Source organism: Pan paniscus, chromosome 3 (genome assembly GCF_029289425.2).
Source record: "Pan paniscus chromosome 3, NHGRI_mPanPan1-v2.0_pri, whole genome shotgun sequence".
NCBI lineage: Eukaryota > Metazoa > Chordata > Mammalia > Primates > Hominidae > Pan > Pan paniscus.
Genome location: NC_073252.2, coordinates 149,795,294 through 149,822,721, shown reverse-complemented (window position 1 = coordinate 149,822,721; position 27,428 = coordinate 149,795,294). Strand labels below are relative to the sequence as shown.

General features: G+C 41.9%; 1 long non-coding RNA gene across 2 annotated transcripts; it reads right to left on the bottom strand.

Moving 5' to 3' along the window:
• Positions 1-27,428, bottom strand: LOC130541466 (uncharacterized). Of its 2 annotated transcripts, none has more exons than XR_008955527.1 (4): positions 27,287-27,428; positions 23,499-23,674; positions 18,393-18,503; positions 1-484 (listed from the first exon to the last, which is right to left on the bottom strand). It is a non-coding gene; the product is annotated as an uncharacterized LOC130541466 (long non-coding RNA). The 2 variants fall into 2 exon arrangements; XR_008955528.1 differs by lacking the exon at positions 23,499-23,674 and adding an exon at positions 1,273-1,360.

The window sequence follows — 27,428 nt, the reverse complement described above, 5'->3', positions numbered from 1 at the left end:
GTTGTTCAGTGTTCAACCCATACAACTGTGTGGATTTGTCCTGGGGGGGAGAACAGCAAATGGTCATCTAGGTTCTGATGCAGGTTTTAATACAGTTGGTCTATAATGAGGCTACTGGTGCTCAGAAGACTCATTTTCTATAGGAGTTTGGTGGTTCTATGTCTCCCTATTCTAATAAAAATTAAAAATAAAAAAACCTGTCACAGATGACTCGAGAAGAAGAAGACTGCTTTATTGTTTTCCCCAGCTTCTATTCCTTTGATTGTGAACTCTACTTAGGAGTAGCTTCCCGGACCATGTAGCTCATTTTACTCCTTCCAGAAATGCTGTGGGGCTCTGAAGTTACGAACCTCAGGCAAGCGTAGAAGGAAGCATGTGCTGTCCCCACTGGCAGAGTCAGCAGCAGCAGAGTGGCAGATGATGCAGCCAAGCCTTCCCTTAATGCTGACCTGGTGACTGCATTGTCCCTTCTTTATTCTGCAAACTGCAAAGAGAAATGAGGGAAAATGGGTTCATTGGTGTATCTTTAAATGAACCAAACATGTGTTTGTTCACCAAGGCAGTTTATTAAGTGGAGCCTGAGAAGAAAGGAGATGAGATAGTGTTAAAAACTATTAGTTAACAATAATATCTTGTTTCAAATGGCAAGATGGATGTTGAATGTTCCCAACACAAAGAAATGATAAATGTTTGAGATGATAGATATAACAATTACCTCGATCAATATATTACATGTATTAAAATATCACTATGTACCCCATGAATATGTACAATTATTATTTGTCAACTTAAAAAGTAAAATAAGAATAATATTATAGGGAAAAAAATCCAATATATTAACCAGAGAACTTGAAATGTTTAGGGAGGTATAATTCCCAGCTGCTGCTGCCCATATTCATAATTAGCAGTGTTTCTAGGTTCATAATCTAGAAAATAAAATTGGATGTGGATTTTTCTGCTTTAGGAACATAATTGCTTCAGAGCAGAATGAATTATTAAAGTTAACTTTAAGTCATCTGGAAAGAGGCATTTAGGTTCTGACATCTGGATGAGTACCAGCCACCAGAGGTTACTTAGCCTCCATGAACCTTGGTTTTCTCATCTGCGTAATGGGAAAGGTAGTACCTACTTCATAGGTTTGTGGTGAAAATTAAGTAAGAAAATTAGTATAAACCATTTATCTAAGCCTCTTTCATTTGGCAGGCACCAGTAAGTAGTAGTTATTACTATTAACATAATAATAAAATAATATAAAACTAATATTAAACCCACCTTCCCCAAGGGTGACAAGGCATTTCTTCTCTTATGGCATTTAGCAAAGTTTCTCCCAAAACTCGACAATTACACCTGGAAAGAAATCCTGAAGGAATGAACAACTGTAGTGAATAATTAATTCTATAACATGTGATATAAAATTTGTATGCAAAAATCACTACTTGCCACATCCATGCCCTCCAACTCTCCTGGCATGGATTATGGCAGCAATTTTAACAGAATACAGTCTTCTGAACCTGAGAGATAAAGAATAACAAGTCCATTGAAACGAACTACCATGAGGAGGGGGAATTTGGATAAAGACTCTTACTAGTAAATTGTGGCGGTCTCTTTGGACCTGGGATTCAGGTTCTCCCAGCTGCCCGCTCCTATATTTCTGCTGTCTGATCTGGATTTAGCCATGGGACTGTGCACTCAGAGAGAAAGAGAACTGGGAAGTCTAGATTTAGCCAGGGAAAGGTGAGGCTGGGCTCAGGTCTGAGTGCATTCTGCATTACCTCTTCTCTACTAGTCCTCAGTAAAAATAAGAGATACAGATTGGAAAGTTTCTGAGTTGATTTTACATTCAAATATGATGCACATGTAGTTATAAAAATGGCTAATTGTTCAGGTAGAGCAGATCTGAAAGAAAAAATGATAGTATGAAATGGAGGAGTAAAAGACACTCCCTATGATGGAACAGCAGTGAGCTTTTAAAGGTCCAGAGCTACCCCAATTTGATTGTAGAGGCTGTGCAGTGTGCAACCTAAACAACTGTACATTATGATCTTGAATGGGTCTGAAATCCCGTTCGTATGCTTACGTCCACAAATGTCAAAGGCACACCTAGTTGTGCTATCTCAAAGGTATCCATGCCTCCCTCCCAGTCTGCTCTGCTCAGATTACAAGGTCCAGCCTAAGGCCCCATGGGGTTGGAAAACTCAGAGGGACTCCTAAGTTTGAGGATCATTCTAGATAGCAGGCAGCACTGGGGACCCTTATAGAATTGTTGTTCCTTTGAGTCCTAGTCTACACAACTTGGCACTCTGGAGGCTGCCAGTTAAGAGCCATAGAAGGCAGAGAGTTGTGTTCTTGGTGAAACAAAGCCCTGGGCCCTGCATGCTCACTCCTCCTGACAGCATGGCCATGGTGGTACCCTGCATTTTTCTCTGTTTAGTAGATGAAATATAGCCTAAAGCCAGAAATGAGAGATGCACACTTGCTAGTGAAAGCTCAGGGCTGATGTCAAGTAGATGTCCTGGCCCAGTATAGAAAAGGGGTGACTCTCTCTATTTTTCAGATAACCTGTGTTTCTCTGTAGAGGAGGTGGAGTTGGCAATGCATCACCTGTTGACTGCCTGGAATGACTATGCCCTTGGCCAACAGCAGGCAAAACCGTGGCAAATGTGCCAGCAACACCATGCTACCTGTGGGTGGATGGCCTTCAAGACAGAAAGAAAATTAGGAGCTTTCCTTTCTTCCAGGCTCTGAAGCAGGGCAACAGGGAAAACATATATTATGGTGCCAGCATAAGTAAAAATGTTCCATGTACTTTTTTATACTATACTATTCTATATTATATCATACTGTATTATATTATGTTAATTAATCATATCATATGCCATCTCACCTTTATGTCATATCATATGGTACATGTGACAGGATGACATAATACTCTTTTAAAGGGGAAAAAGTTATCTGAAGCTTGAATAAACCCCTTAGGAAATTCCAATCATGATTTTTTTTGTGTTTGGGTTATTTTCTCTATGTTTTTGTTTACATGTTGCCTTTGCCTCTTTCTTTGGCAGTCTGATATTGAGGTTAATATTAAAAGTATGCTATGAAGAATCGTACAAAACTGTAAAAGACAAGAAAATGACGGGATGCGTTCTGGGTCAGGCTGAGCTTGTTGTGAAAATGGAGTCCCTAGAAAGTTTGATAACGGGATGATGAAGCAGAGAGATGCAGGGGTTAATGACACTGAAGAGAGCTTGAGGAGTGGTGACGGGGTGAGGAAAATGAGAGTGGAGCTGCTCATGGGGAGGGGGGAAAAAGGAGGTTGCTAGGCAACTTCCCAGGGGCAGGGGGGAGAAATCCTGAGGGAGGAGGTGCTTTTGGAATCGCTGGGGCTTGCCATGGGTGGCTATCTGTGGTGAGAACAGACAGACCCGAGAGGTGGGTCACCTAGTTGGAAGCCGGCTGTTTGCCCAGAGCTGATTCCTACAATAATAAACAGTCAGGAGAAGTCAAGGGTATATAGCCCGAGCACTGTGGCAAACCATCTGCGTAGTAGCCGGGATGCAAAATAAGAACGGAAGCTGTTCATTCTACAGCCCGTGCCCTGAAGGAGATAATGGCATGGCCAGTGGAGCCTAGGGTTGTGGTTTGCAAACGCATTCATTGACTGCCAACTGGGTACCAGGCATTACTTGCTGGGAGGAACAATGGTTAAACCAGACATGATTCTTGTCCATAGCAGCTCTTCATCTAATAGAAGAGAAAGGCCTAAAGACATGTGCATTGCTAATTAGCTATAGTCATGGGGTATAAAACAAAACCTCATTATTGAGAGTTTGGAGTATGGAGCCAGGTTAAAATCCCAGTCTGCATCACACTAGCTATGTACTCTGGGATAACAGGACCTTGTGGAAGTTACTTCATCTCTCATTTTTAAAACACGAATGATCATAGTACCCATGTCATAGGGTTGCTATGAGAACTAAATGAGTTGACAATGGTAAAGTGCTGAGGATAATCTCTAGCAAATATGAGGTTTGTTCGATAAGTTCTGCATAGGATCTAAATAATCAGGGCTATGAGTGCAGCATTGAATGTGGCATAAGTACCTTTCCACACATCCATACTTTTATAAAGGTGACGCCCAGCTAGGGAACACTTGTGACGCTGGGGCTCACCGGCTTCCCGACTTTTCTATCAAATGGTTCTTTGATTATCCTATTGCATGGTTCACATTGTTGTAAGACACCTTCTCTGGGTGGAGGAAATCGTGTCTTTCAAACTCAGATATACAGCCCAAGGCAGAACTAGGTCTGAAAAGCATAGATATCAGTTTCCTCAGCTCTCCTTCTTGTCTTCTTTTCCTGTCACCTGGAATAGGGAAGAATAAGTGCCTTTCACGGTACATTTCCTTTGCCATCAGTAGGGTCCTGCCCTAGCTCTCTTGTCTGCACAGGGTCCCTTTCCCTTCTCCATCTACAAAACCCTGAAGGCTGCCTGCAATTTTTCCCAGAAATTCATTTAGGTGTTTGGAATGCAGATATCGTTAGACTTGCATTTCCAACTTTCCTGGCCAGGTAAGCATGTTGCCTGTTCAACAAAAATAAATTTAGATCCACAGATCAGCACATGATGTTCTTATTATCCCAGCCCTGCCTCCCTGCAAGGGCCCCCATGATTACTTTATTGGCAGGACCCAGGGCCAGCCAATTGCCACACAGAGAGACAACTCCAATGTCAGTTGTACAAAAGACAGGGTATTTATGGCACAAACTCTTTGCAGAAGAGAGAGGTGAAAAATGCACTAAAACAGGAAGAAACATAGTCTTGAAGACCCATTTCTTCTGCCCTGGGATGCCATCCCCATAGTCCCCAATCTGTCCACAGAGCCATCTGGGGCCATCACTCCAGTGTCCCAATGGCCCAGGTCCATGCAGTCTGTGTGCTCATTCTACCCTCAGGATTTGCCATGACAGAGGTAGTTAGCAGACTATTCAAACTTCCAGTTTTCTGTCCCTAGAGAGCCGTTTTTGGTCAATTCAGATAAAGGCTAAGATTCAGAGTTCTCTCACTTGATTCCATGTCTGAGGGCATTTGACAGAATGGGCAGAAATTTCTCTTTAAATGCCTGAGTCTCGCGGTAAACCATAATTTTTGCATTAAGTATGAAGACCTCTTTAGGGAGACAGTAAAATGCTGCAACCCCTCCCTGTGCATAGACTCTCTCCAGGCCCTGCATGGTCTGTCGGCTGTTTTCATCCTCATCCATCTGGTAAACTGGCCTGGGGCCTACTCATGAGTTGGTTGGACCCTTGACCTCAGGCACACATCCAAAGCAACATGGGCTTAGATGGCCGGTCTGAGTAATGCCGGAGGTGCCATCTGTCCTGCAGGAAGACTATCCTCTGTGTCAATCCTAAAGCATTGGCTCCATATTTTAATCACAGCTGGTAACCATCATTTGCCAAAATGAAAGATACCTGAACAGTTAGGAAAGGAAGGCATGTGATTCAGGGGCAACTTTAAATATTAGCTAGAAGTTTCAAGCCACAGGAAGATCTCCTAGAAAAATAGGAATGACAACAACAAAATAATAATAAATAAAATTAGAAAATTGCCCAAGAATAAGGAGTTGCCCAAACACTTAGAAAAACCCAGAAACATTCCCATAACTTGCAGAATAACCTAGCAATGGATTTTGTCAAAAATCAGAGCTACCAAAACGGTTCTGAAAGTCCGCCTCATAGACAATTTGCATTGAGGCCAGCATGTCTCATCTTTCCCCATTCCAGAAAATGCCCAGGTTTTTCCTAGAGAAATCGGGAACTCTAATATTTCTAGCAATATTTGCATGTCATGGAGGGGAAGTGACTACCCCCAGAAATAATACAACTGCTTACCCAATCCATGAAGTGAAAGATTTGAAAGACATTTCTCTGTTCCAAAGGCCTATGGGCAGAATTAAAAGTAATTGCCGGAAAAGCCAGTTTCAAAACAGTCTCTACACTTGCATTTATTGAATGAGCTTATTGGATATATTGGTTGCAAGCAGGAAGCAACCTGCTGACCTGAGCTCCCTGTGGCCCTGGTCCTCTCCACTCTGAAAACATCCAGGCAGATCTTACAACTCCTCCAGTCACACCCAGATACCAACTCTAGGCCAGACCAATGCGATCTCTTGCCTGTATTTCAACTTTTGATTTCTATTGTATTTATTTAATGTTCCCTCCTTCCCCCCAGCTTGGGCCTGCTGTAGTTTGGGAAACTTGTTGGAGCAGGGCTGGGGGAAGAAGGAGGAGCCTGGAACATCGCAGTGAGGAGGAAACCCCCTTTCTCCCTAACTTCCCCTCCAACTCACAGGGTCTAGTTCAAGGCCCTCAGGCGTAAGCCCAGGGCAGAAAGGATTAGAGGGGAAAATTGGAAAGACCTGTATGGGTGTAATCTAGTGCTGATGCTCCCTGGACAGACTTGTATAGTACAGGTGGGGGTTTTAAAGCACAGGGTAGTATGTAACTTCCCCAGTTAGAAAGTGGCAGAGCATGGCCGGGCGCAATGGCTTATGCCTGTAATCCCAGCACTGGCAGCAAATCCACTACTCTGGAGACTGAGGCATGAGAATCATTTGAACCTGGGAGGCAGAGGTTGCAGGGAGCCTAGATGGCGCCATTGCACTCCAGACTGGGCGGCAGAGTGAGACCCTATCTCAAACAAAACAAAACAAAAAAGCAATAAAAGAAAGTGGCAGAGCATGGATTCTGGAGCCAACAGCAAGGAGATTCTATTCCCCTTAATTTGAGCAATGTTGCCTCTTATGACATCCTCAGCACCAGGCAGTCCCCGACTCCGTCCCCCACACTTCTGCTGCGGCACACTGCCATCCAGGGGTCACCTCGGCCAGAGTCCCTCAAGATGACTGGCAGTCAGATATCTTCGGTGTGGTCAACACTGGTGCTCAGGAAGCACGACTCTGAGTGGTGAGCTCTTCGCCAAGCAGCCTTCTTTCCACTCTGCCACTGGCCAACTGCCCAGCCAGTCTCTAGCTTTTGATTTTCAGACATGCATGAGGAGCCAGAACCTGCCTGGAGACTCCAAATGTTCAGGGACTCATGTCAGCCCCCTGAGAGGTACCTGAAGCCATCTTCACTCGGCTTTAGGTGAAGGAAGCTCCCAGCACCCTAACAACTCGTTCAAAAGAAATCCTCTCCTTCTGATTTTTGTATCTTTAAGGATTTCTTATATACCCCAAGGTGGGCCATAAGCTCAGGGTTGCAAAATCGGCTTCACAATCCCTTGACATTTCTTCTATGGGTGATTGGACATCTCCTGTTCTCAGACTTTGAGTCCTTGGCCAAAACTCAAAACTTAAAAAGAACAAAATAAAAGCTACATTTGACATCCTGTTATACATGGTAGAGGCAAGACTCTCCAAAACATAGTACATATACATGTTAGGAGTAATACTTTTTAAAACAAAACTCTGTCTCCCAGGTTCTTCTTTCTACACACACACACACACACACACACACATACACACACACACACACACAAGAAACAGCAGGGAGGGAAGGAGAGAGAGAATAAAGAAGAAAGAAAGAGAGTGAGGAAGAAAGAAGGAAAGAGAAAAAGGAAATGAAAAAACGGAGACAACAGAGAGAGGAGATACAATAAAGGAAAGGAGGGAAGGAGAGAGGAAGAAGGACAGAGAGAAAGAGAATGAAAAAGAATGAAAAAAGAAAGATTCTAAGGAGAGAGAGAGACCATGTGCTCACGCAGACTGGGCATTGGCATCACAGGTGTAAATAACATGACACGAAGCCTCTTTGTGTATCATATATAACAGTTTATGAGGCTCTTTGTGGAATCTCCTAATAACAGCCTTTTTAAAAAGGTATTATTGGCCAGGTGCGGTGGGTGGCTCACACCTGTAATCCCAGCACTTTGGGAGGTTGAGGCAGGTGGATCACTTGAGGACAGGAGTTCGAGGCCAGCCTGGCCAACATGGCAAAACCCCATCTCTACTAAAAATACAAAAATTAGCTGGGCTTGGTGGTGCACGTCTGTAATCCCAACTACTTGGGAGGCTGAGGCAGGAGAATCTCTTGAACCCAGAACGCGGAGATTGCAGTGAGCTGAGATGGCGCCATTGCACTCCAGCCTAGGCAACAGAGTGAGACTGTCACAAAAAAACCAAAAACAAAACAAAACAAAGGTAAGGTAAGGTTTTCCTTTTAATGCTAAGCGGCCCCCAAATCATTTTCTTTTGTGACAAAGAACAGCCTGTAAAATCAAGCTGCAGACATAGAAAGGCAAGCTAGAAGCTTGCACAGGTGAATACCAGCAGCTGTGCCAATAATAAGGGGCTACCTGGGGACTAGGTATGTTAAAAATGGCAGCTACATCTTCCATTTTCTTTGTCAACCATGTGTACAGTAAGGAGCAGGCAACATGGCACCTGCCAGGCAAAGACTTCATTTGCATAACAGAAGATTAGGGTGGGGCAGCCAGCTTCCTTGCGTGCTATGTAAACACCTGGTCCAACCAATCTTTGGGCCCTATGTAAATCAGACACCACCTCCTCAAGCCAGTCTATAAAATCTTGTGCACTTGGCAGTGGGCCAGAAGTCCCACTCAGGCATCCCTCTCTCGCAGGAGAGAGAGCTATTCTCCTTTCTCTTTCTTTTGCCTATTAAACTTCTACTCCTAAACCCACTTCTTGTGTGTCGTGTACTTGATTTCCTTGGTGTGAGACAACGAACCTCAGGTATTTATCCCAGACAACAACGCCGCTTCAGTGAGTCCAATCATTGGGAGTGTTGAAATGAATGTTGGGTGATCACCTGCCAGGTGTACCAAACCTCACTGCCTAATCACCTGGGAAGCTTGTTAAAATACCACTCCACCACCACTACCACCACCACCATCACCATGGCTGCCCCAGAACTACTGAATCAGAATCTCCAGGGGTGGCAATTAAACATCCATATTTTTTCAACTCCCCAGGTAATTCTGAGGCAGCCCATGTTTGGGATTCACTGCTGTAGAATTAGATACAATTATCTCTACAGTTCCTTCTAATTCTAAGTTTCTATCATTCAATGCACACTCTGGACGTTTAAAATCATCCTTTGTGTCCATACAAAGTTTCTGAGCCAGAATTTCTTCTTCCCAGAGAAGAGGTCCTGAGAAAATTCTTCGAAGTATGGGGACCTCGAGGTCCTGATTCCAAACAGCAACAAACATGTGCTCTAAGATTAGCCTTTCTGAACCATATTTCTCCCTGAAGACTTGTCTGTTTCCTCAGTGAAGCTATCCAAGCTTCCTAACCTCCCTCCAAGGCCACAGAGACCTCTTCTCCCTCCTCCAAACTCTGACCAGCAATCTGTGTCCTTTTTTCAGAGGAAGGGGGAAGCAGAGGGCACTTCTCACATGCTCTCTGGCATCAGCTGTTGGGGGATTCAATAGGCCTGGTTAATAATGCCAGGCATTGCCAGCAAGTCACAAACTAATTGAGAAATAAGACAAAAGAATAGGGCATGTGGAGACCAAAACAACATCTTCATTGTTGATAAATGTGCTATTAGACTAGCAGAATTCACAGCCTAGTCACCCTGTCACAGGCAGCACTGGGGACAGCTCTTCCCTGGGGCACAGATCCCCGCCCTTGCCAATGATCACAGAGGAGAGAGCAAAGCAAGCACTTCTTGTGGGCAGCCTGGCTCCTAACAGGAAGGGGAAGGAAGGGAGCGTGGTTCTGTGTGCCCTGTTCCTCTTCATGGCTCTCCAGTTAAAACATCACACTCCTCCTTTCTGGGGACGACTGGATGGAGAATGGCCAGCTGAGTCACACAGGTGAACCCCCTCTACCTAGGACAAGCTACCCAGAGCAGGAAGGAGGCTTCCTGCCTCCCCCAACACTTTCTTATTCTTTTCTATGTGCCTTGGGTCTTTGATGGGATGATAAACCAACAGAATGCAGGGATTCTGTATTATCTTCTGTTGATGTTTTCTCCAAAGTGCCTGGCACTGTGCTGGGCAAATTATAGAAGTTCAAAAAATATGTTTGTTTGTTCTCGAAAAATAAAGGGCAAAAAAAAAAAAAACACAGAAGCAAGGAAATGACAGAAGGGACAGAGAGGGGAGGAAGAAATGGGGTTGGGGGACACTGTGATGATTATTTATAAGCTTATCTTAAAAATAAGGGAAGCATGAGGGGTTGGGGATTTGACTCTGAAAGCAGATGGCCTGAGTTCAAATCCTGCCTCAGCCCTTTACTTGCTGTATTGCTCTGGACAAGTTGCCTAAGTTCTCTTTCATCTGTACCTACCCAAGTGGGTTGTTGTGAGCATTCAATGGGATTTGGCTCATCAAGGGGTTAGAATACCAGTTGATGAACTGTGACTTTCAGGTTATTCTGACCTGATGCCTGTTTTTGTAAATAAAGTTTTATTGGAACCCAGACACATCCGTTCATTAATGTATTGTCTACAGTGGCTTTTGCAACTACTCTAGTAGTTGAAACGAGATTTTATGACCTGCAAAGCCTGAAATATTTACTATCTGGCTCTTTAGAGAAAAAGTTTGCATATTGACTCCTGGCTTAGAACACAAAGCCCCATTCTTTCACCCTGTGAAGTAGAAGACTGAGTACATATGTCACTCTCTTTAAAGCAGTGCTTGATTCTTGCAGTTAGACATTGGTACTCCCTTCCCACTGTCATTCTATGGCACCTCAGACTCCTTCTACGGCACTTTTCACATGGCATTGTCTAGAGATTCTCCAGTCTGGGATTGTGTCATATTCACTGCTCCAGCATAGTGCCTTAGACAAAATTGATACCCAGTAAATGCTTGCTCAATATTCATTGGTAATACACACATGCACAATAAAAACCCTCTAAAAGGAATAACTATAAACCTACAAAGTGACAAAGGCTAGAGTTCTGAGCAAGCCTCTCTGGACTTTTCACTATTGTTCCATCAGGTAGGTTTTCATGTCCTTCTTTCTGCCTCTTTATTTCTGTCTTCTTGCTTCTCAACGTCTGGCCATGGTGGTGGTGGTGCTTGAGTGGCAACAGTTCTGCGCTCACTGATGAGCCTGCAGTCTACAACTGGCATTCCATTCCATTTCTTGCAGGGCCATCAGCCTTCCCTTCAATGCTTGGAAGTTCACGTCAAGACATTTTGGCCAGGCGTGCATCAGTCCTTGGGCAGATGCTCCTAGTGGGAGGTGAGGAATGCTCCCACCTGAGTCTCTCCCACCTTGCGTTCCACAGCAGGTGTGCCAGGGGCATTCTAATCATGCTTCCTGTGGATTTGCATCTGCTTCTGGTTTTCAGAGCTTCTGGTCATTTTCACTACAAAATTTTAGGCTCTATTTATCTGTCACATCACCAAAGCTAGTCCTGGATATTTCTGACCAGGAAATATTTGAGCTGTGTTGTAAACAAGACAATGACCATGGGCACCTCCCTGATCCTCATCCTCTTCCTCAGTAAAACAAGAGGAAATGGTCACAAGCCCCTCTGATTCTAACATCAATGGCATCTATGAGGTCACATGAACCTTCAGTGCTAGCAATGTCTTTAAATGGGATTAGCAGCTGGCTTGAGCACTGACCCATTTGAGGGGCTGGTTGCTGACCCCACACTCCTCAAGTCCTCTGTCTGCAGGATACTAGGATGCTGACCTTTCATCATTCCACTGACGTTATGTGGCCTAAAATCCTCAGCTTGAAGGTAAAATTCCTTAAAAAGCTCTGAGGTTCCCAAAGATTCTTTGGGGTTCAAAGGTGAAGTCAATGTTTGCCTCCAAGTAAGAATTCATTAGCTGCTATTGCCAATCAGAGCTGTTTTCTCTGAGCAGAAACGAGCTCCTTGGAACTTTGCAGGTCTCTAGGTCAACAGCTTAACATGCAGGATGTGCAAACGCCTGTGGTCTCATCCACCAGAACTTGCAGGTACACATAGCTTCCTCGCCCGACTCCGCAGCTTGGCTTCCCATCAGAAAACAGCTGAAAAGTACCTGCCATATCTTGCTAGTGAGACCCAGGTCCCATCAGACATCAGATCGCAAATCTAAGATGGAGCTAGAAGCTTGAATATCTCTCCTGGGTGTTCTGACACACTCATTCTCCAGCTTGACTTAAAAAGAAGAGCTTTTTTCTCCCCTTACGGCATTTTTATTCTCATAGGAATCAGTAAGTGAAATCTATTTGTAAAGTAATGGGTAAAATGATTACTGGGGTTTTTAAAATGCTCTTTCTGATGTTTCCATTTTTATTTAACTCAACAGTGGCAGATATACTGACAGCCACACTTATTCATGATCCAGAGAAATCTTTGCTTAATACTGTATTAAGCACTATTGAGAAGGAACATCCCTCGGATGGCTTTCTCCAGGTGTTCAGGACCTTCGCTATCCTCCCTCCACAGGGGCTGATGATACTTCAGCAAAGTTGGCTGTTGAGGATGGAATTTCATTTTGGGCAGAGCAATGTCTCAGGATAGGCTTGGGAGTCTGCCTTCCTTAGATAAATGGGCCTAAAGATGGCAAGATCATCTTCCCAGCATTGACTGCCACAGCACACATGTTAGGAACAGACTTTATTCTGATTGGGAAAGGCCACTGAATTAGCCCTTTTTAATTAAAACCCCTGAACCTTCCTCATTAAGACTTTTGGCACACGCTGACAGTGGAATTTTTCCTGCATGGTCCTTTTGGGAGCTACCTAGATGACTTTCGCAGAGAAATGACATATAATAACATTTAGGATTATTATTATTGGGCTAGGTTCTCATCCTGTGTAACTCTCCAGGAATTCTAGCACTCAGACTTGCTTGTTATAAATACTACACCCTTCAACTTCCTCCAAGTGCACAGGAGACGAGGTGGTGGAGGGCTGTGTGGGGGTTAGGAGATGGTGTTGTTTGCAAGATCCATTAATCAAAGTCAGCTTGAAAGTCATCCTGCACATGATTAAATCAGTTATAAAAAATTATTCCCTTATTTCAGGTAACTGATTCATTCCCCCACATTTCCAGGGATGTAAGTAGCAGGCAGGTTTCATACCCATCTCAGGAATGGAAAGCAGATTGAATTGGCCCAGTGGGTGATGAGGTTATAGAAAAAATGACACTGATTTGGCCCCAGAGCAAGGAACCAGGACCCATCAAAGCAGGGCCATGTCTCCAGCAAGATAAGACACTTTTGGGAGACAGAAGATAGGGATGGGAGACTATTCCCAAAATTTAACAGAAAAGCTTCTATTTAGGAATGCTGGTACCAGATCCAAGCTGACCACTGATTCGCTTAGCCAATACGTGAGTCTGTACCACGAGCCAGGTACTGTCCCCTGTACTGGTCTAGGGTGGTAAAGAGGACAGACAAAGTCCTTGCTCTCTGGAAGCTCAAATTCTAAGGTCAGGGGTGGGGGAAACAGATAAATAAGCAAATAAGCAACCATACGAACAAAGATGAATTTATCAAGATAAATTCAGATGAATTTAAAAATGATACAAAGTCAACAAAACAAAGAACAATGATGGAAAGTGATGGGGAAGGGTAAGCCACGGGAGCCTGGGCAATGCAGACAGAAAGAGCAGAAAAGGCTTCTCAAAGGAAGGTGCATTTGAGCTGAGATCCAAAGGATGAGAAGGAGCTAGGCGTGTGGTGACATGACTTCAGAGCTTTCTAGGCAGAAGGAACAGCAAGTGCAAATACCCCAGGGCAAGAGCAGGCTTGGCATGTTCCAGGAGCAGAAAGAAGAGAGGTCCTTGTGCCACCCCATGAGCAAAGGAAAGAGCGGCAAGAGGACATAGGGAGAGGCCAGATGCCCTTGGCGGCCATCATGAAACGTTTAGACTTCATTGTGCAAGCATGGGCAGCCATTAGGGAGTGTGGAAAAGACTACTAGTTGTCTCCCCCTGCCCCCACCCATCCAGTCTCTCCTTTTTTTCAGTTCTAGAATGTTTGAGTTTTAGCCAGCAAATGCCCACACGATTAGAAGGTCCATTTTCCAGTCTTTTTTGCATAAATGTGTGGCCATAGGATTAAGCTCCTGTCAACAAGACATGTGCAGAAGTGATGTATGCCGCTTCTGGAGCTAGTTCTTAAAATGTTTGAGCATGTGCCCTCCCTCCACTTTCTCTTTTCCTCATCTCAGCGGTTGGTGCGTGCATCTGGCTAGAGAGCCAGCTTTGACTTTGGAGAGTGTAGGGTAGCACCTTTTATGATATGGTGAGCACCAAGATAGAAGGACTCTGGGTCCCTTCATGGCTGTACATAACTTGGCCACCTGCCTGCCCTGAACCATCTGCCTTCCTTTGCTTGAGCAGTTGCATTTTAGGTTTCTTTGTTATATCAACTCAGCCTGCATTCTAACTAATACAGGATGTTTTAGGTAGGAAGGTGACATGATCTAATTTACATTTCAAATAGATCAATCTAGCTGCCATGTAGATAATGTATTGGGAGAGGAGAGAGAACAAACTGGATACAGGGAGGCCAGAGGCCAGCTCAGAAGCCATTGCAGTAATCCAGACTAAAGGCACTGATGGCTTAGGGTAGCCACTCTGCAAATAAAGAGAAGTGAATCGATTTGGGATCTATTTTGGAAGTAGAACCAAAAAGATTTGAGGAGGGATTGGATGATTGGGAGAGAGGTTGAGAAAAGAATAATTAAGGTAACTCCTAGTTTGGGATCCTCTGGTGATTTCCCTAGATATCTAGATGGGATCTGAAGATAACAGGAGGTGGACCCCATGGAAGGAGGTTGGGACATCTCTGACATAAGAAACTACCCACGAGATAGCAAACTCAGAGATGATGCATACCCCAATTGTCAGTCTAATAGTCTTTTGTATAGACACAGACTTCATGCCCCACATTTGAGTTGAAAATACTTAAGATTCTTTTAGTTGCATGTAACAGAAACCAACTCTGGCTAGTTTAAGATATAATAATTTACTGGAAGGATTGACACAGCTCCTAGAACCCAAGTATAGCCAGATCTTTAAAAAGGACTAGAACTGAGGAGTAGAAAGATTACAGGAACCACAAATACTCTTAGCTCTTTATCTCTGAACAGACCATTTTTTTTTTTACTTTTCCATAGATATGATGAATGATGGTATCTTCAAGGATTCTGAGTTTATTTTACTTCTAGCAAACTATACCAATCTAGATACGCTTAACCCCCTGGGAGTAAGAATTTAACCAGCTTTTCCTGGGTCAGGGTCCAATCAGCTATAGCCAGGAGGATGAAACCAAATAGTACAAACATGGCTGCCTCTGCCCATCCATGAGAAAAGGGCAGGTCACAGAGAAAGGTGTCTATGTGAGCTGGGGGTACACCCTCCCGGAGCCTTCTAACAAAGTCCATATTGACTAAGAATATCAATTTCATGAAGATACAGCACCGTAGAACTCCAATGTTCCTTTAGAATGATCTACTTCTAGTGCAGAGTTAAATGGAAGCCATCTTGAGCTGATAAATATCTTTTTTATTTTTAGAGATATCTGGCACAGATTTCATAGCTTTTCTTGGGGACCACTGGTAGGGACTTAGAATTCTCACAAATGCTTTCTGCTTGTTTCTCACCTTTGCACTTGCCACAGCCTGTGAAAAGCTCCTCTTGTTCTCTCCTCATTCAGAAGGCGGCTATCTGGGCACCCATTCTATCTGTCGGAATAACCCTCCCTGATGGTACACCTCCAGCAAGGCTGGACTGGAGTGAATAGGGAATTCTGGAGACAACTGACCTAGATGTGATCCTGCAGTCTCAAAGATTTGTCTAAAGTGTCGCTGAACAAACCACAGGGCTTTGGATCTTAGATTTGCTTTTTCTACAAGCATCTATTCTGCAAATAAGTAATCCCATCTTTCTCTTCCCCTTGCCCACTCTCAAACACTCATTCTTTATTCTCATCCAGGGCTTCTTCTCCCCACTTCTCTGAATAAAGTTTAAAATGGAGCTATAAGAATGGATATAGCAGCTCTTTATCTGTCAGAGAAAGATTAGCTAAGGATAGTTATGGGCCCCAGGCAAAGATGGGGATGCAGTCTGCCTCTTAAAGGCTTGATTGGGAGGATTTTATTGTTATTATAAAAATGTACTTTCTTTTAAAAGTTTAGAGTTAGATTTTTTTTCCTTCTTTTAGTCACAGGAGGTCATGCACTTTTTTTTATTAGACACTTCTTATTTTTAAGGCTGAGGCTTAACAGCATGCTCAGTAAGGACTATGGGAACTGAATGGGGCCTCCGAGGAAAGCCTCACCTCCATCTGCAGGGCTGGAGGGACATACGTTATGAGCTTCGTGCCTCCTGGTAATACGTGTGGGTCATAGCCCTTTCACCACAGAGCAAGCCCTTGGCGGGGGTTGAAATATACTGTTTCCAAACAGCAAGGCAATGGAAAATGACCTTTTGCTATCCTCTCTACCTCATGATTTTTTGACTTTTTTAAATTATGGACACTAATGATTATGATCAAATAGATATCATGTATAAAAAGTGCTCTAAAATATAATCTCATTATTTTTATGGGTTTTAAATTTCATACCAGAGTTTCTGTTCATGGTGTTCATAACCAGTGATCATCATCCCAACTGTCACTTAACCAATAACTATCATGAGCTCTTGCTTTTTTTTTTCTCATTATTTTATTGTGGTAAAATATACATAGCATAAAATTTGTCAGTTTATTTTTTAAGTGTATACTTCAGTGACATTAAATACATTCACATTGTTGTGCAACCATCACCCCTATCCATCCCTCCAAACAGAAACTCTGTACCCATTAAACACAAACTCCCTTTCCCCTCTTACCCCAGTCCCTGGTAACCCCTATTCTACTTTGTGTCTGTATGAATTTGCCTATTCCAGGTATCTCATACCAATAAAGCATCTACTTTTTTTTTTTCTTTTAGACAGAGTCTCATTCTGTCGCCAGGCTGGAGTGCAGTGGTGCAATCTCAGCTCACTGCAACCTCCGCCTCCCAGGTTCAAGCAATTCTTCCACCTCAGCCTCCCAGGTAGCTGGGACTACAGGTGCACATCACCACGCCCAGCTAATTTTTTGTGTTTTTAGTAGAGACGGGGTTTCACCATGTTGGCCAGGATGGTCTTGATCCCCTCCTGACCTCATGATCTGCCCACTTCGGCCTCCCAAAGTGCAGGGATGACAGGCATGAGTCACCACACCCAGCAGCATCTGCTTTTAATTCTACTTTCCAAATCAGGCACTGTGCCTTGATACCCAGCTATACAGAGACTCACCACCAGGCCTCCCCACACTCATGCAGAGGCTAGAGACAATCCATTCTAAGTTGTGGTCTCTCAGCAGGAAGTCCATCCTCTGTAGACATCATTTTATTTAAACCTTATAAAACCTTGCAAGCTGGAGATTACTATCCCCCACCTTATAGCTGCAGAAAATAAAACTCCCACAGATTAGATCACAATGCTGGTAAGCAGCAAAGCTAGATTCAACTCAGGATGAGTACCAATTCCTGCTCTTAACCCATATGCTGTCCTCCCTTCCCCACTGACTATTGAAGTTGTATATCTGCCAACTCCTTGGCAACTCAGAATAGCTGTCCTCCAGGTTCTTACCAAGGATTAAAATCGTGACCTCTATGTTGTCCAATGTTTACACAAAACCCCAGGTTGGAAGACATGTGACCTCTGTAGGAGGTACGTGCACTTCACCAAGAGGCAGTATAGTATAGTGGTTAAGCACCCAGGCTCTGGGGCCAGGCTGCTTGAGCTCAGTAGCTGAGTGAACTTAGCCAAGTTACTTAACCTTCATGACTCACTTTCTACTTCTGTAAATGGAAATGATACTGAGATAATGACGGGGATGATAATACTAATCTTACTGAGTTCTTGTGATGATAAATTGATGTACATAGAATATGAAGACCACTGCCTAGTGCTTAGAAAACATTATGTATGTGACAACTCTTATGACCTGTCATCCATTTCTTTCTTTTTTCCTTTTTCTTTCTTTCTTTTCTTTTTGTTTTTTGAGACAGAGTCTTGCTCTGTGGTCCAGGCTGGAGTACAGTGGCACAATCGTAATTCACTATAATCTGGAACTCTGGGGCTCAAGTGATCCTCCCACCTCAGCCTCCAAAAGCATTAAGATTACAGGCATGACCCACCACACCCAGTCTGTCATCCATTTTTATAGCTGATTCCTACATCCGTTTAGTCATAGATTCTTCAATGGCAAGTTATGCATCTCTGTATCAGTTACAATGCTTACTGATGCAAGTCATAAAAACATGATTCACATTGGCTTACATTCGATTAAAATATCTGGAAATAACTGAAATCTAGATGTAGAGCAGATTCCAGACATGGTACAATCAGCAGTGAATGGCGTCATCAACAACTTACTTCTCTCTGTTACTCCATTCTGCCATACAGCATCAGTGGCATCCTAAGGCTGGTTTATGGGGGCAAGACGGCTTCCAGTGGTAACCAGAGCTTTGTGCTTCCTGTGCAGATCTAGAAAGAGACAGAGCATAAACAAGCTTCACCATATGATAGTTGAGCCAACTCAGGTCTCAGGCTGGAGTGGATCCCTATACAAAATCAGACAGGACTAACAGCAACAGCCTCAAATCTCTGTACCCCAAAATGCAACATACAAACTTGGCAGACAATTCCAGAAGTTTCACAGTCTGCAGATTAAGACCCTGTAGGAAATATTTAGAACATTACTCATAGAGGAAGTCAGACTCTCAGAAAGTTGTATATATGAAACACATTGTTTCAACTCCTCTTAGAATCACCATGACTGAATTGCATGTCAGTATCATGCCATGGGTGTCTTCTTCATCTATAATAGTGTTAGGAAAAAAGTTCACTTCTCCTGAGTAATTCATTCAATTTTATTTTATGGACAATGTAAAACATATTTAAACCATGTTTCCATCTCCCCTGAGGCACCTTAGGTTCATAGCTTACCTCAAGGAAAAAGTAGAATTAATTTTTCTGTGCTTACCCTGTACTTTGTTTTATTGTTTTCCTATTAATAATTTCCCTTCCTCCTAACTCAATTCATTACTTTGTATTGCATGTAACTTAATATGCAATGTATGGAAAAGTATATGTATACTCAATGCCAATCCCAGCATGAATAGTTAATTTTAAAAAGCAAGCAAATATAAATGTTCAGTTAAGAAGACAATTGAGTAAATTATGCATGTTTATAAAATTAAAGACATTGCCATTAATTACAGCATTGAAAAATAAAGAGATGAAAAATGATACAGAAATTTTAAGAATTTAGAGGATAAGGAAGACAGATATCTAAAAACAAACAAACAAAAAAAAAAAAAAAAACAATAAATGGACTGATGTTTCATCAGAAAAAATAGAGCCCAGATACAGTGGAATGTTATCCTCAAGGTATTCAGGAATATAATTGTCAACAAGGAATTGTATACCTAGAGAAACCATCACTCAAGAGTGAGGGCAAAACAAAGCAAAGAGAGTTTATCACTCATAGGCCATCGCCGAAAGAACTACTGAAGAGAGTTATTTATTTAGAAATAAATTGAATCTAGAAAATAGAAGAGGAACACATAAAACGTTGTGGAGCAAATAAATTGGTAAATGCAAAGGGAAGTCCAAATAAGTATCAACTGTAGAAATGAAAGAAAAACAAAACAAAAACTCTATACATAATATAGTGACTAATTTTAGGGCATTTAAAAACAAAACAGAACCAAAATTTTAGATAATGACGTGGATCATAAGTGAGAGTCACCAGAATTAAAACATTCTAAGGCTCTGGTATTGTTCCACGGAGGGTAGATGTGTTGATTTCATGTTAGATTTCTTAAATTAAGTATGTAGGCTAAAAATTCAAAGGTAACCGCTAAAAGAATAAAAATTGAATATGTACTTCTAAAAATATAAATATTCAAAATAAATATAATTACATTAAATTTACCCACTAAAAGACAGAGATTATAAAATTGTTTTTTAAAAATATGCCTTATCTTCCTAGTGAATTTTTCCTTTTATCATTATTTCATGCTTTATCTTTTTCCCTATAAATTATTTTTGTCTTAAAACTTGTTTGTCTTTTATAAATATAAATTCCAGTATCTTGAGTCAACCATTTTTAACATGTTAGAATTGTTCCCTACTGGCCTTAAAGAAATTACACAAACATGTTATATTTTTTCCAGAAAGGCTTTGATTTAGAAAGATGTCCATTTTAATATGTGCATAATATTGATATCATATTCATTACCTTTCGAGTTCTAGGCTTCCTAACTAATATGCATTCACATGCATATTCAATTATTAATATGCATTTATCCTCCTAGACATGGGCAATATGTGTTAAAAGTAGAATATTCTTGTTAGATTTTTGGTAGATGCTTGTCATCAAGTTTTGAAAAATATTTTTCTTTTATAGTTGGTGAACAGTTTTTATTATGAGCAAGTCTTTAATTTTACACTTTTAAAACATTAGAAGCTCTACAGGATACTCTGTCCTTTGTCCCAAGTTCTAGTCAACATTGTTCTACAGGAGATCTTACCCAACAGAGTAAATCAAGAAAAAAAATTCAGAGGTAAATGGACTAAAAAGGAAGAGACAGCATTGTCATTATTCACAGGTATTATGATTTCTTGATGTGGAAAATCCTTGAAAATTTCCATATGGACTATTAGAATTACGAAAGATTTCAGCAACTATGCTAAATACAGCCACCATACAAATGCAAACTCACATGTCATCATTAATATTGGCCTTGTCTAGAAGGACACATCACGTCACATTGTTAGAGCAGGCCTGGAAATCAAAAGACAGTAGATATGAAATTTACTATTATTGACATACTAACAAGGACAGTCTATTAAACCAAAACATTTCTGGGAAAAAATTAATACATGTGTGTATAATTTCTAAAGGCCACTCGGGAACATTCCAAAATGTCAAGAATGGCTGACTCTAGGCAGTAGAATCTTCATATATGGCTTTTAACTTTCATCTCCATAATTATCTATTTTACAAAATTTCTACAATAGGCATGTACTACTTATAATTGGGGGGGTGGGAGAAATGTTTTTAAAAAAATAAAAAGAAACACTGGGGCCAGATCCATCCAGCATCTCTATCTTACCTCCCACCTCCCTGAGGAGGCATTCTAACTAGCCAATCCAAACTGCTTTCTGCCTCATTAGTTCCATCTTACTTCAATTCTCATCTGAAAAAAATATTTTTTCTCCGTTTCTTCATAGTGTATGCCTTAATTTCTCCTGCTCTGTTTCCTCTAACTATATCATCCAATCATGTGATGTTTTGGCCCAATACAACCTAGATTATAATAATACCTTTACTAAACATATGGTATCCCACACTGCCACAGCCCTTGGCAGATAGCATGGCAGAGACATTGTGAGCAAGACCTGCCTTTAACACACAGTGGAGGCAGTTGCTGGGATGGGACAGTGTCATATGGCCTCAAATTCCACCATTAAAACCTTTAGGTTAAGCATTGCCCTCTCTGGGTTCCTCTTTAAAGATTTAATTCTGCTGGAAGGTATTTAAACATCAAAGAATTCTGTTTAAAATCTCCCTCATAGTGAAAAGGAGTGAAGGAGGTAGACAAAAGAAAAACAATTTTATATAGTCCAACATTGGACTAGGCCCGCCTTACAGTGAATTCCCAGCTCTTCTTGTGGCAAGGAAGAATCCTGGGAAGATCAGAAAGGAGATTGGCTCACCCAAGCAGACTTGTTTCATGATATGCTGGTGTGACTTTCTACTAAGAGAGACTTTTTCAGATTATTCTGCCAAAGTGTTCTGTAGAAACTATTACAATCCAAGTTTTCAGAATTTGGACAAATCATTTTAGTCTTACATCCAAGTACTTGGCTCATGAAAGTGAGTGAGAAAACCCATCAGGAAGCCTCTTTTGATAGACAGAAGTTGCTAGGGTAGGGAGGTTCTCTGCCTACCCCTCACCCCACAGCAGGGGCCCATGCTGAGAGCAGCGGCAGGGCCATCTCAGTGTCCCCTGCCCGGCCAACAGCCCTAGAGGGGTCTGGGCTGTGCACAGGGCAGCTCCCTAATGCGATTCCAGCACTAGCCTCTCACTCAAAACCCTGCAACCTGGTCCAACACAGTCACTTCCTTGCCCTGTTCAGGTTGGTGTTTAGGTTTATTAGCTCAGAGATTCCCATAAAATAGGTATAGAGAAGACTGGGAAACCCAGAAACACCAAGTAAAACCTGGGCATCTTAAATGACCCAATTTTTTCTTCCAGGCCCCACAGGAAGTTTAAAAGAGTTGGCAACTTAGTCAGGCATACAGCCATTCAGTCATTAAACAACAATGGAGCATCACCCCATGTGTAAGGCTCCTGCTAGGCCTTGGGGTTGCAGGTGGATACAGCGTAATCTCTGTTCCAAGAACTTAGCAGCTAGATGGCAGGGATATAATAACAGGCAAATAACCATGAAACAAAGCAGCATCAGAGAAGTATCATGAGAGAGTTCCAAACCAACTTTGGGGCCAAGGGGTTAGGCAGAGCTGTTGGAGTCCCGGATCCAACAATTTCTAGCTGTGTGACTTTGGACATGGCCAAGCATTTACTGAGCATGTTCTATATGCCAGACATGGTGAAAAGCACTCTACTATGCATGATCTTGTTTTGTCTTTATAATAACCATAGGAGGTGCTATCTCCTTTTTATAGACTGGGAAACAGAATTCAAAGCAAACACTGAGTTTGCAGTCCAAGATGTTTACTAGGGATCAGCACTTTTGAAAAAAAGGAGGAAGACACAGATTGGGCAGAGGAAGCAGCTAAACTTTGATGAAGACCAAACAAAGCCTTGACCCCAGAGCTTTGGAGCGTGAGAATTGTCTGATGGAATGTTCCACTTTGGGCTAAAATGGCTGGGCATTTACAAGGATGCAGGCTGCCCTGAGAAAGACAGGCAGTCCTCTGCAGCTGAGGAAGACCCAAAAGGAGCTGACAGCTTGAGGTCATTTGCTGGCCACACCCCCCTGCTGGTGAACAAATCCTGAGTGACATCTCTCTATGTCCACCACAGGATTCTTCCCTGCTGAACTTAGAAGGATTCGAAATAACTTTTGTAAGTACTTGGCACAAATTAGCTGCACAATAAATTGTAGCTTTTGTTATTCAACACAGAGCATGGATAGGAAAAATGTCGAATGTCGTGGTAACCCCTGGAGGCTATGTCTCAAGGAAAACGTCATCCACGTTGGTTGTAACTTAAAACAATTTCTCCCCTCCTGTCCGTGGCTGAATCAGGCTGAATCATGCCGAGACTCACCTTAACTACAATTTGTAGCACAACCATAGAGTGTGATGTGGGAGGCCTGTTTTGTGGCACGATTTTCTGAAAGTAATAGCGGATGGATTTTGTTTGTTTTGTGAACATTTAGTAGAAATATTTTGTAGTGATAGTGTTTGTGAAAAAATGCCTCGGGTGGGTGGGTGTTATTTACCAGCAGGACAGGGAGGAGGTGGTTGCAGCAATTTGAGGAGTACATCGAAGCTGAGCTCTGTAGGAGCCAAGGTGGAGTGGGGTCTGTATGGACTTCATGGTGAAGTTGAGAGGCAGTGATGGAACTGTGGTTACGAGAGAGCCCACACTTTCCAATTACTCACAGCAAGATCTGTTCTTAAAATATAAAAATGACAACTGAGACAATAAGAAACAGGCCTTTGGAACATGCGTCCCACATCCTGGCTGCTTAATGCCATTGATCCTATCAGTTCATTGGAGACTAAGTACCTGATGTGTACGACATTTGGAGAAAATTGTTTATCCACCTATTATTTTTAATTAGGAAAAGGTGAGAGTCAAATATTTTACTATTCTATGTTCTTCTCTGCATGTTTGTAAAGCACTTCATAGTCTTTGAAGCATTTTCACATTTGTGGTCTCTAGGCTTCTCAGCTTCTCTCTCCTTATGGCCTCTGTTATGAATACCCAGTTCCTCTCTGTTGCTGGACCCTACTACCTATCAGAGCAACTTTTGAACCTACTTTGCTTGCAAATTCAAGGAACAGGTGACTGGCACCCGCAGCCTCTACTTCTCTTTCCATTACCTTCTTAACCTCTCACAGCATGGATCCCACCACCACCCCTCGACAGAAAACACCCTCATTGCAGGTACAACCAGGGTGCTCCCGGACAATCAGTGCTATTCAGCATGGCCCCCCTGAAGCAGCTGGCATCTTCCAACTCTTCCCCTTTTAGAACTTTGTCAATTTTCTTACAACACTAAGCATAGCAAATACATTTAAAATTGAATGCTTGCTTCTACCAGTTAGTAATGGTTGCTTGGAGTGTTGTGTGGAGAAGAAAATTCAAGTTACATCTAGGATGCTGTGATTGATTAACATGCTTGTCACAGGCCTGAAAAAGAGAGAAGTGGCACATGTTCTAGGCATTCACCTTCTTATACCACACATTTCTCTTATTTCTCTTTGGTTTCTCCTTTTATTCTTTCTCTATTTGGGCACTTGATTTCTTCTCGGCCTCTAATGCGGTCAAGAATTTGACCCCCTAATGGGGTCAAAAATTATTGAGAGGATTAAATGAGGTGATATATAGAAAGCTCTTTGAATATATTGGATCCTGAATCAATAGCAACCATTATTATCATCCTCAGCTTTTTCCTATTGTCTTTATAGATTTATTTCATTAGATATCTGTGTGTTTTCTTTTTCTTTTTTTTTTTTTTTTTTTTTTGAGATGGAGTCTCGCTTAGTTGCCCAGGCTGGAGTGCAGTGGCGTGATCTCGGCTCACGGCAAGCTCTGCCTCCCAGGTTCACGCCATTCTCCTGCCTAAGCCTCCCGAGTATCTGGGACTACAGGCGCCCACCACTATGCCCAGCTAATTTTTTTTGTATTTTTAGTAGAGACGGGGTTTCACCGTGCTAGCCAGGATGTCTGTGTCTTTTCTTTATGCAACTCAGACACTGCCTTGGCTCCCAAGTCTAGTTTTCCAGCCCCAACAACTATCTACACTTAACAAAGAAGACAAGGTAGAGAATAGGAAGCAGAAAACTGTGCAAAGGGTAAACCAAAGACAGGAAGTCCTAGCTAGAGCAATCACTCAAGAGAATGAAATAAGTTTGATGATATGAGTCTGTACCTAGAAAATTCTAAAGACCCTGCCAAAAGCCTCCTGGAACTGAGGAACAAATTCAGTAAAGTTTCAGGATACAAAACCAATGTAAAAAAAATCAGTAGTATTTCTATACACCAATAATGTTCAAGCTGAGAGCCAAATCAAGAATGCAATCCAATTTCCATAGCCATACACATAATAAAAAATGCCCAGGAATACATTTAACCAAGGAGATTAAAGATCTCTATGAGAAGAATTACAAAACACTGCTGAAAGAAATCAGAGATGACACAAACAAATGGAAATATGTTCCATGCTCATGGGTTGGAAGAATTCATATTGCTAAAATGGCCATAATGCCCAAAGCAACCTACAGATTCAGTGTTATTCCTATCAAACTACCAACATCATTTTTCACAGAACTAGAAAAAACTATCCCTTCATATGGAGCAAAAAAGAGCCTCAATAGCCAAAGCAAGTCTAAGCAAAAAGAAAAAAGATGGAGGCTTCACATTACCCAACTTCCAACTATATTATAAGGTTACGGTAACCAAAACAGCATCACACTGCTACAAAAACCAGTGAAACAGAATACAGAACCCAAAAATAAAGCTGCACACCTATAGCCATCTGATCTTTGACAAAGTTGACAGAAATAAGCAATGTGGAAAGGACTCCATTTTCAATAAAATGGTGCTGGGATAGCTGGCTAGCCATATGCAAAAGAATGAAACTGGACCTCTACATTTCACTATATACAAAAATTAACTCAAGATGGACCAAAGATTTAAATGTAAGACCTCAAACTATAAGAATCCTAGAAGAAAACCTGGGAAACACCATTTTGGACATTGGCCTTGGGAAAAAAATTATGACTAAGTCCTCAAAAGCCATTGTGACAAAGACAAAATTAACAAATGGGACCTAATTAAACTAAAGAGCTTCTGCACAGCAAAACAAACGAACAAAAAAAACTATCAACAGAGTAAACAGACAACCCACAGAATGGGAGAAAATATTTGCAAACTATGCATCCAACAAAGATCTAATATTCAGAATCTATAAGAAACTTAAACAATTGAACAAACAAAAACCAAACAACCCCATTAAAAAATGGGCAAAAGACATGAGCAGACACTTCTCAAAAGAAGACATACAAGCAGCCAACAAATATATGAAAGAAACATTATCACTAACCATCAGAGAAGTGTGATTCAAAGCCACAATGACATATCATTTCACATCAGTCAGAATGGCTGTTATTAAAAAGTCGAAAAAACAACAGATGCTGGTGAGGCTGCAGAGAAAAGGAACCACATACACTGCTGGTGGGAAGGTAAATTAGTTCAGCCACTGTGGAAAGAAGTTTGAAGATTTCTCAAAAAACTTAAAACAGAACTTAACATTTGACCCAGAAATCCCATTTCTAGGTATATATCCAAAAGAAAATAAATCGTTCTTCCGAAAAGACACATGCACTTGTGTGATCATTGCAGCACTATTCACAATAGCAAACGCATGGAATTAACCTAGGTGTCCACTAATGGTGAATTGGATAAAGAACTGTTACATATACACCATGGAAACTATGCAACCATAAAAAGAACAAAATCATGTCCTACATGAATCCTAGCAGAAAACCTAGGAAACCCAATGGATGCAATGGAAGGCCATCAACCCAAGCGAATTAACTCGGGAACAGAAAACCAAATACCGCATGTTCTCACTTATAAGTAGGAGCTAAACATTGGGTACTTATGGACATAAAGATGGCAATAATAGATACTGGGAACTAATAGAGGTGGGAGGGAGGGAGGGGAGAAAGGGTTGGAAAACAAACTATTGGGTACTATATTCACTACCTGCGTGATGGGCTCAATCATATCACAAACCTCAGCATCACGCAATATACCCATGTAGCAAATGTGCACATGTACCCCCTGAATCTAAAATAAAAGTCAAAATTATTTTTTAAAGGGTAAGTAAAAATGAAAAACTATGGAAGGTGAAATTATTTTCTCCCCTAGGAGCTTGTTCATTGGTTTGTTTTCAACCAAGCTAGAAAGCTTTGGAGCAAAGAACGATTTCAGAAAACGTATTCTATGTCTTTATGCTCTAGCAGAGATAGGATCCCCCATACCAGAAACACTGACCTCAAAGTGCTCTGACCTCTGGCTCCACAACATGACCTCCTGATTACCCCACCGCCTGGCTTCCTTTCGTATCTCCTGCCTTCTGCTTACCTGCTGTGAGCCTTCTTTGAGTGCCTCTCCAAGGGTAGAAAAGCCAGGCTAG